The 17,837-nt window shown below is 28.8% G+C and overlaps 1 long non-coding RNA gene across 1 annotated transcript; it reads left to right on the top strand.

The window, feature by feature from the left end:
• Nucleotides 1-457: 457 nt before the first annotated feature.
• On the top strand, nucleotides 458-3,691 carry LOC136084593 (uncharacterized). Its single transcript, XR_010640670.1, has 2 exons — nucleotides 458-707; nucleotides 3,183-3,691. It is a non-coding gene; the product is annotated as an uncharacterized LOC136084593 (long non-coding RNA).
• The last annotated feature ends 14,146 nt before the right edge of the window (nucleotides 3,692-17,837 follow it).

Genomic DNA, 17,837 nt, shown 5'->3' with positions numbered 1-17,837 from the left:
AAAATTTTGATTTTATTTAACTAGAAAATATTTTTTGATTTTATCACCGATTTCCCAACTGCCCCAACTCGTGGCAAGAAAATTCCCAACTTTTCTATTTTTTAGATTCTGGGAGGGGGAGATTCCCCCCCTACCCCCTCCAAGGCGACGCCCCTGATTACGTGTGAATGAGACTGCATATTTGTGAGAAGCAAAAGAGCGCGACAAAAAAAAAAAAAAAAAAATTTTCACAAAATTACGTATTAGCGTGTTTTTATAACAAATGTATTCTTGGTTTGTATGTACTGAACTATACCACTAGATAAGTTTAGACATCACAATCGCATAAGGTTTTTAGTTTCTTTTTTGTTTTTATCTAGTTTTCTTGATCTGACGTCGCTAAGTTAGTTAGTTGTGGTTTGCACTATACAGTGTTCACTAACGTTCGTTAGGTCGTTTTGTCAACAATATTGTTTTTAAACGTTACGTTTTTCAGTGGTTATAAGCTACTAGTAAAAAATCGCATTTATGGTCACATCTGTTTATTTTTTTCACTATTCTCTGCCTACTGATTATATGTCTGTATTTTTTTATCTCTGGCTAATCATTTTTTAATTTATCTGAGTCTGTTTTGTGTGATAGCTTTTGTCTCTACTTATCAGGCAAGATTTATATTTCTCATACTATTGGAGTCACCAGTTTTCTACCATATTTTCAACTAAGAAACGGTAAGTTAAGAAACGGTAACTAAGAAACGGTAAGTTACTCATAATTATTAATTTCTATTTTCTTTTTGCTATGTGTTATTTCTAGATATTAAATTGTTTATTTTTACACATACGCATACATGCATGTGTACACGTTTGTCTTTTCTAATGTAAGTGTACATGATATTTATATGTATTAACATATTTGCTTATATTCACACCACGCGCATCCCTTACCACCCTCATGAGATCTCTAAGAATGTTGGAGCTGTATTAAAAACTGGGATAGGGATTGGGATTTTTGGCTTTTGTAGTGTAGTCCTGTTATATTGCAATATTGACTAGCATGACGTAGAGTGCAGGCGGTGAAATCTGTTGCAAGGACACGCCCCTGACGAGTGGCGTTAGTGCAGGTCTCGGGCTCTCCGAAACGTCATTGGTGATCGCAGTGCATTCCTGAGGAGGGGGATCACCATTATCCACTACTTAATTCTGATTGGTTACCATGGCACCAACATTTCTTTACCTCTTACACCCACGTATTATAGCGCTTTGTGAGCATTATATTATGAATTTCTTACATTAACGACATTTATATACTTTTATCTCACACAGGTGATTATCAGTTTTCAGTTTGTTATCTAGAGTTTAGACCATATATAGTAGCACATTTACTAGCCTATTTTTTCTTTTTATATTGCTCGTACTTATATTTTTTATCATTTTACTTTATATTTTGTTATCTACTTATTTTATTGTTTTTGTATGGTGCGATAACTTTAGCCATGGTTGCCTTTAATGAACCAGCGGATCGATATTGACTTGTTTACTCATAGACCATTGTTTTATCATTTGTTTAGTATGACTAGAGCGTGAGTTATTGTTCACCTAATCCCTGAGTCCTAAAATTTTCTTCCTCCTTCAAAATAGTCTTTACATTCATTTATGATTCTCACTCAATGACATCATCTACAATCTACTTCTATTTTCACATCTCCCAGATCTACGTGACTGGACGGCTCCGTTGGTCACTTTTTGCGACCATTGTGTCGCAATAACAAACAAAAAAAAACTCTTACTTCCGATCTTTCTTGGAAACCATATATCAAGTCGATTGCAAAATAAGCATCTGCTAAGGTTGAATTTCTCTTTATTGTGCTTGCTACTTTCTTACTCAGGATTCTATTCTTTATCTCTATAAATCTCAAACCGGCCATGTATGATATACTTTTACCATATCTGCAACGGATCCTCGAATGATGCCCTTTCTCTTTTAGACAAGTTGCAAAAATGCATTGCTAACATAGTTGAACCTGCTTTTGCAGCTAACTTTTAACCATCACCGTAATGTTGCTTCTTTTTCTCTTTTCTACAAATACTATAATGGGCACAGCTCTAAAGAGCTAGCTTCTCTTGTGCCATACTAAAATACATTTTCGTTTTATTCGTCTTTCAATTAAGTCTCATATTTTTACTGTGATTGTTCCTAAGTGCTCCTCAAATTCTTAATCGTCTAGTTTTTTTCTCGAACACCAGTTCTTTTAAATTTGCCTCCTTAATCTTGTTTTCCTGTTTCATATAATTGGTAATCTTTTAAGTCGTCTGTCAATCGTTATCTTGCTCTATAAGCTTCATCTTTTTTCTTTCAGCAACCTCCAACTCTAATAGTGGTTCCTTGAAGCTTTGTTAGAAGTGAAGATTTACCCATTTTGTTAATCCTACTGTAGTTGCATCTGTGACATCAAGAAATCCGAGAAAAAGATTTATTTATGTCTAAATTTTCAGAGTTTAAATCTACCCAACGTATGACTATGGAAATATGATCAAGTTGGCTGATGTTGATTGTAGTATCAATTATGAGCAGTCGTGGCGCAGTGGTAGCGCACTTGCCTCAGAAGCAAAGGATCTGTTGTTAAAGCCCACCCCTGGGCAAGTTTTGCAACATCGGTGAGGAAGGTGGCGTGAACTTCCAATTAAATGCACATCCGCGGTGCTCTGTGATAAAACCGTAAGGACTTTTTAGGGCACCTAAATAAAATTAAAAAAAAAAGATTGTGATTTTTTGTGATCAAATAACATTTTACTGCTTTAGAAATATTTGAATTTCATTTTGATTTTTAGGACTAAGGTACTTTGTTGATTTGTTAGATTCAAAGCAAAATATGACCTAATTTTAATCTATTATAAAAATTAGGTCATATTTTGCTTGCATAGTAACCAAACCCAAAAAAATTTCTACATTGACATTTACCCGCTGATATTATTTTGCGGTGTTATCGAAAAGGCAAGCAAAGTTTTTCAAGGGTTAATATAATGCTAACGGTTCGCTCAAGAATTTTTCTTCAAAAATTCGACTGCTCTTTCATTGTATTTTCATGATCTTTGTCCAAATGGTTTCCAGATTTCCATTTGACATAAACAATATATGACATAAACAATACATAAAGCATATATATAGATACGTAATTTTTCATTTTGTCTTATTTTTTCATTTAGATGACGATATAATTCAGTTACAAAGTTAATTCACTGCCAATTAAGATTCAAATCACATTGATCAGTAAACAACCAGCAAGGCTCACAATAAGACCGGCCCACGCTTAAGGTAAAGCAAAACCAATTGCGGTTAACTTTCAAGTTTCCAGAAGTTTAAAACGAGTAAAATGATTTGCTAAATAATTAAATGCCTTTTTCAAATGGCCCTACAAGTTTACATGGTCTATGCTGCAGCATAGTTTCTAACAAATTAGAACTATTTATTGTTTAAGGAAAGATACCACAATCGGTAGGAAATTGAGCTGACGAAACAAATGAATTCATTTGTAAATCTTTCTGATACACGTGTTCACATGCAGCTTTATTAAATAAATTTCTATTTATAGCACCAATGTTATTTGTTATTTGTGCAGATATGATTGTACCAACATTTTCCCTTACAATAGGTGATTCAAAGTCAGAAAGAGAAATATTGTATTTAATGAATTGAAGAGAAATATTGTGTTTAATGAATTGTGTTTAATTGAAATGAAGAGAAATATCGTGTTAAATGAATTGACTTTCTTGAATGGATGGGTCAAGAGTTTGTAATAGAAATTAGTCAAGTCGTTTGCACTTTGAAACAGGAACTTCTGCTCTTTTTTTTTTTCTTTACGTTTTTCAGCCTCTGATGGATATAACCTTTTATCTAAAATACAAAGAGTAAACATTGTTTAAATGAGAGTTTAATGAACGTGCATAACTACGGCGTACGCAATATAAATTTCACTATATTAGATACACACAACGCATTATTTTACTATATTAAATAGCACAAGATATTATTCTACTTAAATTAATAAATGAAATTATTTACTTAATGCAAATTCACTATGAAAACATTTTTTCCAATAAAATAAAAAACAATATCAAAGAACCAAATAACAATTTGTTAACTTGTAATTTTATTATACATGTAATTTTATTTCTTTGAAATGTAATTTTAAAATTCTAATTTTGAACTTTAAATTTATCAAAAGTTTGAAGGTTAATGTTTTTATAACTAAATTAATAAACTGTTCGAATTTTGAATAAAATTTTTATTCAAAATTTGAACAGTTTTGTTATTAGGGTTGAGGTTTCCAGAAAATTTCCAGGAAATTTTGCTCAAAATTTCCGGAAATTTTTTAAAATTTTGTATCGCGATAAAGTATATAGTTTTATAAAATTTATTTCTTTGTTTCAAAAATATGCGTTTTATAATCGTAGTATTTGGGCATTCTTCAAATATTTCAATTAAAAATATAAATTAATAAAGACCTACAAGTGAAACATATACATTTTTAGTCAAATTTTTATAATTAAGTAAACCAACTTAAAAATCACGCATTTTTTAAAAAAAGCAACAAAAAGCTCAAAAAATGTTACTTTTATGTATATTACTTTTGTGGAACGAAAATTAATTTCGGAGGGGACGACTGAATAAGCGCAAATTTCATGAGTGCCAACTGGCATAATTTACAAAAATTGGCACAAGTGTGAATCGGCACAAGTGAGCTGAACAAACTTGCAAACATTGGCATAAGTGAGAACTGGGATAAGTGCAAAGGCAGTTACAAAAACAGGCTTAAGTGCGAATTGACATAAGTGCGCCGAATAAAATCACAAACATTGGCATAAGTGTCAACTGTTATAAGTGCGAAGCAGTTGCAAAAACTGGCATAAGTGCAAAATGCCAATATGCACTTATGTTAAAATTTGAAATTTTATTCGGCGCACTTATACCAATTGGTGCTAATGTCAGTTCGCACTTACGCCAATTCGCACTTATGCCAATTTGCACTTATGCCAGTTTCTGTATCTGCTTCGCACTTGTGCTAGTTTTTGCAACTGCTTTACACTTATGCCAGTTCGCACTTATGACAGTTTGCACTTATGCCAATGTTTGCAAATTCTTTTGGCGCACTTATGCCAGTTCGCACTTATGCCAGCTTTTTCAACGGTTCGCAGTTATGCCAGTTCGCACTTATGAAATTCGCACTTATTCAGCCTCCCGTGATAAAAAAATCCACTCTCATATTAAAATCGGTCAGAGACGATTTGCTGTAACTGGCCATCAGATATTGAATAATAGTTGAGCAAACTGAGAGAGAAATACAAAATAACAAAAGTTACAAAACAAAAAATATAAGAAAATAAAACAAAAAAATATAGCAACAACAACTCGAGGAGCGGAAGAAGGATCAGTTATTTAAACTATTGTAAATAAAACTCTTAACTTAACGTCACTGTAAACAGCTCTTATCGAGTATAAAAAAGAAAATATGATAATAATAATATTTAAAACTTAATTTTTGTCATGGTTAAGACTCTTGTTAGCACTATAATTGTTTTATTCTTATTTTAGTAAAATGGTTTAATAATAGTTAGATTTTCTTTGAGTACTTACATTATTTTGTGCTGGATTTTTTGTTAACTGATTGCCTACTTCAGTTTATTCTAATAACATAGAGTACTGAAATAGGTTTACAGATAGCTATATATTAACATGCTACTGAAAATAATATATATATATATATATATATATATATATATATATATACATATATATATATATATATATATATATATATATATATATATATATATATATATATATATATATACTAAAGCAAGTAATATTGGTAAAAATTAACAAAAAGATTTCGATGTTAAACTTATGATCAATAAACGTTATTTTATACTGAGAAGAACCTATATATCTAATTCAACCCCTCTCTAATTTTATTTTTCATCTTTTTAGTAATTTACACGTTATTTCTCTTATTCTAATAAAACATAGCAGTCATTCTTTATCAATTAAAAATTTGCAGAACAAATTTTAAAGATTTGTTATAGCAGTATCAATTTTACTAATGAAAAACACCACAAAAAGTGGGCAATCAAATATAGATCTCGTATTGTTAATAATATTTTTTATAATAATTTGCAAAAAGAAATGACATATTCATTAAGGAAAATTCAAGTGAAAAAATTCCAAAAAAGACAAAGAGCAAATAAATATTCCTAGTAAAATGGTATTTCTTCTTTTAGTATTATCTATAATAAATACAAAATTGCAAACCTTTAAAATTATTTCCAATGGAGGGTTGTGGGTAGTTTTAGCAACATGTAAGGTTATTTTTAGTAGCATGTTGGTATGTGTTGATATACCTATCTGAAAGCCTACTTCAGTGGTAAGCAATATATAATAGAAGTCAAAAGTTATAAACGGTTGCCCTAATTGTAGTTTGTGTTCTTTTGAAAAAAAACTGATTTTTTTTCCCTTCATAGAATTTATGATTGGTGATAGATTAAATAGATGACGGGGATATAACTCGTGTTGTAATTTTGATTTCTATCACGATTTTTATATTTGATATCTGTTAGATATCGCTATATATAAAACAGTGACAAGTCATATAGAAAAGATGCAATAGATAGAACTCGCGCTGTACTTTTGACTTTTATTGCAGGATTTGTTCTTTTGATATGTTAGATACCGTAATATGAAAAAAAAATACGACAAGTTATTTCTTTCAATAGTAATAACAGATATCAGATATACAACTCACGTTGTATTTTTGACTTTTATTGTATTACTTGCTCTTCTGATATCTTTACTTTAATAGCTGTACCTTTGACTTCTATTACATGATTTGTACTTTTGATAACTGTACTTATGGCTTCTATTATATAATTTGTATTTTTAATAGTTGTACTTTTGACTTCTATTACGATTTGTATTTTTAATAGCTGCACTTTTGACTTGTACTACGAATAGCATTAACTAGTTTTTTAATGTTAGCAAAAAACAAAATTATTACCTTAATTGTGTTGAGTTCAAGCTCTTTTCCTAAACTGTTGGCTTATGATTAATAAAGTAAATTTGAAATCATCAAAATTTACTAAATTAAAATAATATTTCCACACTAGGGAAACTTTAACAAATTAGTCAAAAGGCAGAGCTAAAGAAATTAAACAAAAAAATTATAAAAGACAAACAATAAAAACAATAAAAATCTCTAAAGCTTTAAAGGTTTTTAACCAAAGTTTCTAATTATAATAGTAATAAATATTTAAACATAAATAATGATTTTTTTTGTTTTAAACTAGACTTAAGAAGAAGGCTATAGAGCATGATAACGATTAACAGAACATTCAAAAGATTGAGAGCACTTAGAAACAGACCAAGTATAAGGACAAGGCTTAATTGAATGACAAGGAACACAAGAATAAATTTTAGTAGATCACACCTCTTAAGAGTAAATACCATTGTACTATTTATATATGGATTTGATGTGGTTTCTAAGCAATATCAGAAGAGATAATCCTAGAAGGCGCAATCTAGATTTATAGATAAAAAAAAAAGATCCAGATTATTGCAATAACAATTAACTGAAAATAATTAAGTTTTATCTGAGCTGAAGATCACCAACCAATGAGAGCGCTATTCACTACCAGAAGTGAAATCAAAAGCTCAAATGTCCCTCCAAGCAATCAGAGTGTTGACTTCTTATAAAGACAAGAATCAATAATGGTATCATCAGAAAATAATGCCACTTTAGATGTGAAAATTTCTGAGATATCATTATTGTAAACATAAGAAAAATTAGAGGGCCAAGGATAGAACCTTGAGTCAACCCTGACGTTACAGTAAGAAGTCAAAAGTACAACATGAGTCCTATATCACTATTGAAATGTATAGCTGAATATATAGAATGTATGAAATAATTGAATTAATGAAATACAGCAACAAATTAGAACTTTAGAATATAGAAATAGATTAGGACTTTTCATGAAATCAACGTTTCAAAAAACGTAAAAAAGGTACACTTTAATTAAAAAAGGAATACTGTTAACATTAACATTAATTTCAGTATTATTATATAGAGATATTTGTAAACAAATATTAATGCATAAAATAACAACTGGACCCTAGTTAATTCATTAAATAGATGAATATTAATTCTGAATCAATCCATGAAATGTAAAATTAAAATAAGTTTCTCACCACTCAAAAATAATCTTTGCTAATAGTACACCAAAATAACCATACCACAACTAAACAACGTACACCAAAATAACCATACCACAAAGATAATACAATGTAGAGTTGGCTCATAATATCTTTAAAGCATTGTTGATAAAAAATATTAGTTACACATTACTAAATTCAATGAAGTATTTAAGTCATCTAAAAAACAAAAATTAACAACAACAAAAAAATCCTCTAACATAAACTAATATTCAAAAATAATACTTTCACAGCTAAGAAGTCACTGTACTCGACCAACTTAAGAAGTTCTTGAATGCAATGTGAATAAAAATATATTAAATATTTATAATTAAAGTTATTTTAGATCATAAAAGTAATTTTAGAAAATTGTTAGTGTTTTTAAATGGTTTGTAGTTTAATTTTAAAAATAAAGCTGATCATATCAAACTATACCCATACATGTGGTTATTTGCTTATAGTAATAAATTATCAAAACCTGTTCAATGATTTGCAAAAAAATTATAAATCTGAAGAACGAAATAAATAATTATAAGACAAACTTCTAAAATACATACCTATAAAACTAGCATATCAAAATATTTTCACTGACTACAAATAGAAATTGTATTATTTATGCATATAACATACAAAAATGAAAAACCTAAAGCTGATTATCTACAGGGTTAATAAAGTAAAGCAAATTTGTTGCTAATAAATATTAAATAAATTTCCAATACTTAGAAATACTCTTATTGTCAACTAAAATTAAAATATCTTACCTTTTGAAACAATTAGTTAAAACGTTACAAAACTCTATTTACAAACATAGCAAACAAAAACATCTTAAAATTTCAGTCGAAACGGAGGATGCGAAGGATTATTATTAAAACTATTAATAAAAGAAAAACACCCCCCACATTATATTAGTCTGACAATAAGAATAGATAATAACACAGCTTATGAAACGAAATTCTACAATTCATATTCATAATGATGGTAACAATAATAACATAAATATTACAGCAATATTGTAACATTTACAACAGAATGTCCTCTTACGACGGTTATCTATCTTTAGTCAGAATAAAATATCAAATTTGCGATATTATAGAAAACACAACGATTTCATATAACATGCAACTGCTCCGCTAACTAAAATTACGCCAACCGATTTAAATTTGAAAACGAGGCGTACTTTTGACTAATATATTGTTTACCTATTTCAGTATTCATTCATTTATTTAACCAAATTTTAAAAATTACAAATTTAATTATAGTTTTACAAATCAGGTTAGGTGTCACTCATATAGTTACTAGTCAAAGGAGTAGTCAAAGTATTCTGTGTTATTGAAATAAACTGAAGCAGGCAGTCAGTTAACAACAAATCCAGCACAAAATAATGTAAGTACTCAAAGAAAATCTAACTATTATTAAACCATTTTAGTAAAATAAGAATAAAATATTTATAGTGCAAACACGACTCTTAACCGTATCAAAAATTAAGTTTTTATACTTGAGCCGTAAAAAAACTGGCCTCCTCATTTTTTACGAAAAATGCAACAAATCAGGCCGTGTAATTTAAGTAGGCCATGATATATATATATATATATATATATATATATATATATATATATATATATATATATATATATATATATATATATATATATATATATATATATACATATATGTTCTCGGCAAACATGACAGCTGTAGAAGGTATGCTCTAGTTTTGCGAACGTTATCATCTATACCCATTTATATCTTTGTAATCTTTATAATAATTCTACTTTTATATAATGGCAAACAAATTCACCTTAAGTCAAGTAAAGGATTTATTAGAAATTCATGAAAATGCGATAATAAAAATCTTTAATAATCGTATACAAAAATTAAAAAGCGAACTGTTTAGTATAAAGATGAAAACAAAGACTTAAAACGTGAACTTAATGAGGCAAATAAAACTATCGAGTTTGTTAAGTGAACAATACGAAACAATAAAAGAAACATTAAACATAACTAAAAAAATGCACAGAGTGAATTAAATCAAAAATATTTAAACGAAGAAAATGAGGCAATAAAGAATAAAATTGCTGAGTTAGAAGACCGAAGAAGGAGAAATAACTTGCGATTTGAGGGTATGGAGGAAACCGAAAGCGAAACGTGGAAGAAAAGCAAAGAATTGATTAAGAGTCTACTGAGAGAAAAACTGGATATTAAAGAAGGTATACAAATTGAAAGAGCGCATTGTACTGGAAGAAAAGAACACGAAGAAGGTAAGCTTAAAATTGAAATAAGTGGTTAGAGTTCTGGCTCAGAAACCAGATGTCTGAGGTTCGACGTTGGCTCCAACCCAATAAGCGACATTGGTAAGGAGGAAGGAGGCATGAACCTTAAGTTAAATGCTCTCCCGCGGTGCTCCATGAAAAGATCGTAAGGACTTCTGGGAGCACCTAAATAACCTTAAAAAAAAATTAGTATCCTCTTATTTTAAACCAAATGAAGTTAGTAACTTTATAGGAGTAGATAAAAAAAGTGATTGTTTTAATGACATTCACGTGAATATTAAAAGTTTAAAAATGAATTTTGAAATTTTTTTTAACTTAATTTACGAAACCAACACTTTAAACGTGATTTGTGTAACCGAAACTTGATGTTCTAAAATAAATTTTGAATCAAATTCTAATCTCCTTCTCCCAGGTTTTAAAGACATTTTTTTAGAACGAAAGAATAATATGCGCGAAGGAGGAGTTCTTTTTTATTTGAAAGAAAATATTTTCTATAAAGTTAGAAGCGATACGAGTATTTCTGCCCAGTGGGCACGGTACGTTTTTAAAACGTTTTTCAGACGTTTTTATAAGGTTTAAACCTAATAAAAACGTCCAAAGAAGGTTTTAAAAACGTGCTGTGCCCACTGGGTGATACGGATTAAAAGAACTTTACAATTGAACTAATAAACAAAATTTCTAAAAACATTTAAAATCTTGATAAATTTTTGAAATACAATCTAATAGAAAAAACTATTCAAGAGAAAAGAAAGTTATATTTTGGGTGACTTCAACTTGAATTGTTTTGAGTATAGCAAAAACCAAAACATAAAACATTTTATAACAATTTATTTGAATTGGGTACCATACCAATAATCGATAGACCGACTAGAATTACAAGCCATTCGTCGACTTTAATTGATAATATATTAACCGCAGACTATTTTAATAAATCTCTAAAAATTAAATTAAATCAGATTATCAAATCAAAAATGAGGGTAGAATGACAATAAAAAAGCGAATTGTTAACATTTGTAACTTAAAATCATTCAAGATCAAATTTTACAGCAGGACTGGAATCACATAAACTTTAATGATAACATAAACATTATCTACAACACATTTTTTTAAACTTTTTTTAAAATCTATGACGCTAATTTTCCAATATGTGAAATAAATCTCAAGGCCGAAGACGTATTATCTCCTTGGAAAACTAAGGGACTAAAAAAGTCTTCAAAACTAAAACAAAAGTTGTATAATAAATACTTAAAAACAAAATCCGAAAAACATAAACAAAATTACAAAAACTACAAAAATCTGTTTGAAAAACTCCGCAAAAATGCTAAAAAAAATTATTATTCTAAATTGCTTACTCAGCACAAACATAACTTAAAACGCGTCTGAAAATTAATGAAAGAAATTACAGGAAAGCAAAAAGTAATTTCAACCTCTCTTCCACTTGCAATAAAAGTTGGAAGTAAAATAACTAATGATACTAATGAAATTGCGACTGAATTTAACAATATTTTTTCCACTATAGGAGCAAATTTATCAAACAAAATCCCTTTAATAAATTATAAGTTAACAGATAAACTTCAAACGTCAAACTCCTTACATTTTACAAACCTAACGCTTGAGGAAATCGATATAGCTTTTAGATCGTTAAAAAGAAATAAATAAAATAAATAGGACCTGACGGTATAAACGGAAATATTGTGATAGACTTTTATGAGGTCATGAAAGATATTCTTTACAAAATCTTTAAATCATCCATTAAACAAGGTTCTTTCCCAGGCTCTCTAAAAATAGCAAAAATAATTCCTATTTTTAAGACAAGAGACCCGACCAATATAACAATTTACAGACCTATTTCTGTTCTTCCAGTTTTTTCAAAAATATTAGAAAAAAATAATGTATAACAGAGTGTACACATACCTAATTACCAATAAACTCCTATATGAAAATCACTTCGGTTTTAAAAAAAACAACTCAACCGAACATGCTTTTCTTCAATTAACACGTTGTATTAACGAATCTTTTAAAAATCAAAAATTTACACTTGGTATTTTCATTGACTTGTCAAAAGCATTTGACACGGTCGATCATAATATTTTGCTTAAAAAACTTGAATGTTATGGTATAGCAGGAAAAACTTTAAGTTAGTTTATAAGTTATCTCTCCAACTGAAAGCAAATTGTTTTACAACAATGATTCCCAACCTCAAACATTAATGAACATAACATATGGTGTCCCACAAGGATCCATACTTGGACCACTTCTTTTCATTACATATATAAATGATCTTAACAAAGCATCCAATTTAAAGACTATCATTTTTGCAGACGACACAAACTTGTTTCAGTCACATGAAAATATAAACATACTTTTTAATAATATGAACAGAGAACTTAAAAAAATTTCATTTTGGTTCAAAAAAATAATCTTTAAATATTGAAAAAACAAAATGGATACTTTTCCATCCAAACTATAAAAAACAGATACTTCCTGTAAATATGTCTGATCTTTTTATAGACAATGTCACCCTAAAAAGAGAAAAGTGATAAAATTTTTAGGAGTTTTTATTGAAGAAAATTTGTCTTGGAAATCACGCATCAATAATATTTCTAATAAAGTTGCAAAAAATATTCTATACCAATTTAGAGGTATTTTAAACAAAAAGCAATTAACACAATTATCTTACTCTTTTATTCACTGTCATATCAATTATGCAAATATTATATGGGGGAGTACACATAAAACTAAACTTAAATCTTTTTATCGACATCAAAAACACGCAGCTCGCATAATAAATTTTAAAAATCGTTTTTCGAACTCTGAACCGCTTTTTAAAGAAATGGACGCCTTAAATGTTTATCAACTAAATGTAATTAATATTCTGTGTTTTATGTACAAATGTGAAGAACTAATGTCCCCCAATGTTTTTGTAAACCTTTGCAAAATTAAACCCCAAAACAAATATAACCTACGTAATAATAGCATTTTAGAAAAATCTTTTTGCAATAATAAACAAGCTCAAATTTGTATATCTTATCGTGGACCGTTTCTCTGGAATGAAATAGTACGGCCTAATTTTGTTTTTTTATCTAAATTGACCTACTCCTTTTTCAAACAATCTATTAAAAAAATCATTTTTTCAACAAAAAATATTTTTGATTTTTGTTTAATTTTTTAAAAAATATTTTCAGTTGCTATACTGCATATTGGTTTGTTATGTTTTATTTTGACTTTCACTTCTGAAGTATGTAGAGTATTAAATTTATGATATAGTTAGTGATGATGTATTCTCGGTATATATTTATTTTATATAGTATATAGATGTTTTTATTGTAGAAGAAAATAGAGTTTTGTTAAGGGCTTCGTGATAAAGTCATTACGATCTTCTTGAAGTCCTGCCCGTATAATATTATAAATCTTAGTGTAAATAATATTACATGGCAAATAAAAATATATGTATATATATTTTTATTATATATATACGTAAAAATATATATATTTATATATATATATATAAACTTTTTTTTTTTTTTTTTTTTTTTTTGTTATTCACCTCCTCAAGGCCGATAAAGCCACTACAGATGAGGCTACTTAATAGTGGTTATAACCATCTCTTAACTCTATTACTCCGAAACACGAACCTTGACGAACAAGGACGCTGAGCGGAGAAACAAGTTGAGCGCGGTACTACCAGGGACGTGGTGGGGATCGAACTCGGAACCTCTCGTTTACGAAGCGAGCGCTTTACCACTACACCACTACCGCATGACCATACATTACCACTACCGCACTACAAAATATATATATATATATATATATATATATATATATATATATATATATATATATATATATATATATATATATATATATATATATATACATTTTATTTCAAATCCTTAAAGAAATTTTGCTTTTAATAAGTAATCTTATTCATGAAGAAGTAGGGTAAATAAGACATGTGTATGTTTTTTATGTTTTTAGTGGTAATAGCTGCACTTTTTCACTAGAACAACACGTATTTATTTTGTATGTTGTTATGTTGTTAATGTTGTAAGCAGAATTAATTTAAATTGATGTAAATTAATGTAACAACTTAAATTTAAATATTTAAATTGATCTAAATTGATGTAACAACTTTGACTGGTATGGTGAGGAAGATGCAAATAGTAATTGCCGTGTTAGGATAAGCATCAGTCAATGAATATTTATAAATGAGCTGCAAAATGTCAGTTTGGCAAAATTTTTTAAAGTTTTTCATTATTAAAGCAGTTTGTTATTTAAAACTTGACTGAAAAAGAGAACAATCTGAATCTGTCTCATAAATCGAGACAGATTTAGATTGCTCTCATTTTCATTGAAAATTTTCTCTAAACCACCACGTCCCAGGTAGTACCGCGCTCAACTGGTTTCTACTGTGAGGAGGTGAAAATCATTTTCAGCCTCATAAAGACGATCCTCTTTACATTGCGCTTCCTTTTTATTGGAAAGCAACGTTCAAGTCTATTCTGGTTGGCTGTTTCTGTAGTATCTATGATGATGTTGTCCACTCCAACTTCTCTCAAATTCTGAATAGAAGCCTATAATCCTATGATTTTTTTTTTGCTGCTATGTCAATTAAAATGTTTTTAAACTAAAGCAGTTTATTTTCCAGATAAATTAAAGAAAGAGTTTGACACCAGAAATCCAACAACACAAAAAACTGAAATCAATTTAAATGAAAAGATTTTTTGCATTGAAACTGTGACATCATTTGTCATGGGTTTTAGAACTTCTTTGATTTGTCTGTGCAATCGTGTGATTTGTTCTTTTTTAATGAACTACGTTGTGGCACTGTTTTCCTTAAATAAGAATGTCAATGTTTTCATGAGTTTTTTCCATCATGATGTAGAACTTGATAAAAAGTTAAAAAAAAAGATGGTTTCAACTTTTCTAAAAAATTTAATCATAAGTAGGGAAACCTCAGCAGCACGGAAACTAAAAAAAAATCAAAGTGTTAGCTGCACATACAACAAATCTTACTCGATCACAATCGCCATTTTATTTTCGAGACACATTAGCTTCATTGTCAGAAATATTTAGACGTTCTTCTCTAATTTTTCAGTAGCCTCTGTTTTGTTTTTTTAATTTTTTTTTGGTTAACATTTGTGTACAACTTTATATAACCAATAATAAAAATAATAATATAAACTTACAAGATAGAAAATATAACAAATATAAACAAGGTATCTGAAAAAAGATACTTTATTTGCGGCCGTGGCGCAGTGGTTAGAGCGCTTGCTTAATAAGCACGAGATCCAGATTCGAAACAAGCTCTGGACAAATTTTCGCGTCACGGTAAGGAAGGAGGCGTGAACTTCCTGGTTAAATGCACTTCCGTGGTGCTGTGTGACAAGACCGTTAGGACTTCTTGGGGCACCTTAAAAAAAAAAGATCGCAAGGATCTTGTCGTCAGAACCTTAAATAAGCATTTAACAAAGATAAGATTATAAAAAAAATTATTAGCTTTTACAAAAATGCAAGATAAATAATCTGTATCTGAAGAAAGATCAAGAGGATCTTCTCATCAGAATTTTATACTAGAGTAAACCAACATATAAATTAATAAGTAAAAAGTATGAGAACGATAAATAAAATAAGTAGGAATAAACTTCTTTAAACGTAAACATGTATATAAACAATAAAAAAGTAGACCAAAATTAATTTTAATTTTTACTACTAATAATAACTCAATATATTATCTAATGAAAGAATGAGGTTTTTCAATTTTTTTAAAAGAAGGCAACAGGCCAAAATTAAAATTCGGCAAAACAATTTTATTCCAAAGGTGTGGCGCTCGATAGGTAATACAAAATTGATTAAAGTTTGTTTGACAAAAAGGTTCATTTAAAAAGTTATTATTTCTCAAAATATATTTACTGATTGGTTTAAAAGAGAAAAGTTCTTTGAAGACGGCTAAGGATAAGTTATTTATCTACATATATACAAAATATAAAATATTAAATACATTTAACTTGTATATATATTCAAAATTCTCATTTCAATAAAATAATGCTTCGAATGAGAGAAGCAATTTGATTATACGGATTGATTATACGGATCACGAGTTTCTGACGGAGATAAAGACGTTAATTTTTTATGTACTTCCCCAAGCAATATTGGCATAATTTAAATAACTATGTATAAATGATTAATAAAGTCGGATTAAGACTTTCTTATTGAGATAGATTCGTGATTTATATAGGATCCCCATGTTTTTAGAAATTTTTATGCTTATATAATCAATATGGTGATTCTAAATAATGTTTTCATCAAGATAAACACCCAAAATCTCTTTTTATTTCCTTTTGATCAATATAGATTTGAGTTAGTTTGATGGGAAAATCGCTTTTTTGTAATCGAATCAAATAAAACCCATTTTGTTTTATTAGTATTCAAGGTTAACTTATTACACTTGAACCAATTAGATATATGTCTGAGTTCTTCATTCACTGTTTAAAAAAGTTCAGCGATATCATAGTTAGAAAGGAATAAGTTTGTATTATCTGCGTACATAATGCTCGTTAGTTTTGAAGCTTTATTTAAGTCAATTATATAAATTAAAAAAAGGAAAGGTCCAAGAATTGAACCTTGTGGGACTCCACACGTTATATTAAGAAAAGTGAGTTGATATACATTGTTAAATGGTACAGATTGTTTTCAGTTAGATAGATAACTTTTAAACTATCTTAAAATTTTATTTTTTATTCCTTAGTATTTGAGTTTATAAATCAAAGTATGGTAATCGTCAATAAAAATTTCTAGTGTATATTGTGATTTTTCGGATGATTTTGAGGTTTTACGTACAGATTGTATAATGGCATGAGTTATTTTTCTTGAAACCAAGTTGATTGATGTAAAGTAGATTATTATCATGAAAATATTTGTATATTCTGATAAACATAATTTTTCTAGAATTTTCAAAAATGTGGAGAGAACAGAGATGGGGTTACAAGGCCTTCTGTTAAAAGACCTTCTCCAATTTTATTGTAAGATTCAATGAATCCACAAAGATTTGCTCAATTGTACAGGTTTCATCATTGATGTGGACAGTACCTCATTACTTAGTCATCTGCTCCTTGTTGGAGGCATCTATAGTGCAGTCAAACAGAACAAAGTTGCATTTAGCTTCTTTGTTGTTTGATAATATTTCATTTCTGACTTTCTGCATGAGTAACTCAATTAGCTCATTTTGAATTTGAAGAGAAAAGTAGGACGTTATGGTTTGCTTTGCTTTAACAGATGCAATGTGTTCAGCCACTAAAAGATAATAATGGCTTATCAAATCAATCGAGTTCAGAGAAATTCCAGTGTTTT

Source organism: Hydra vulgaris, chromosome 09 (assembly GCF_038396675.1).
Source record: "Hydra vulgaris chromosome 09, alternate assembly HydraT2T_AEP".
NCBI classification, from domain to species: Eukaryota; Metazoa; Cnidaria; class Hydrozoa; order Anthoathecata; family Hydridae; genus Hydra; species Hydra vulgaris.
Note: the sequence above shows the minus strand (reverse complement) of the source record. Positions and strands in the feature narration are given on the sequence as shown.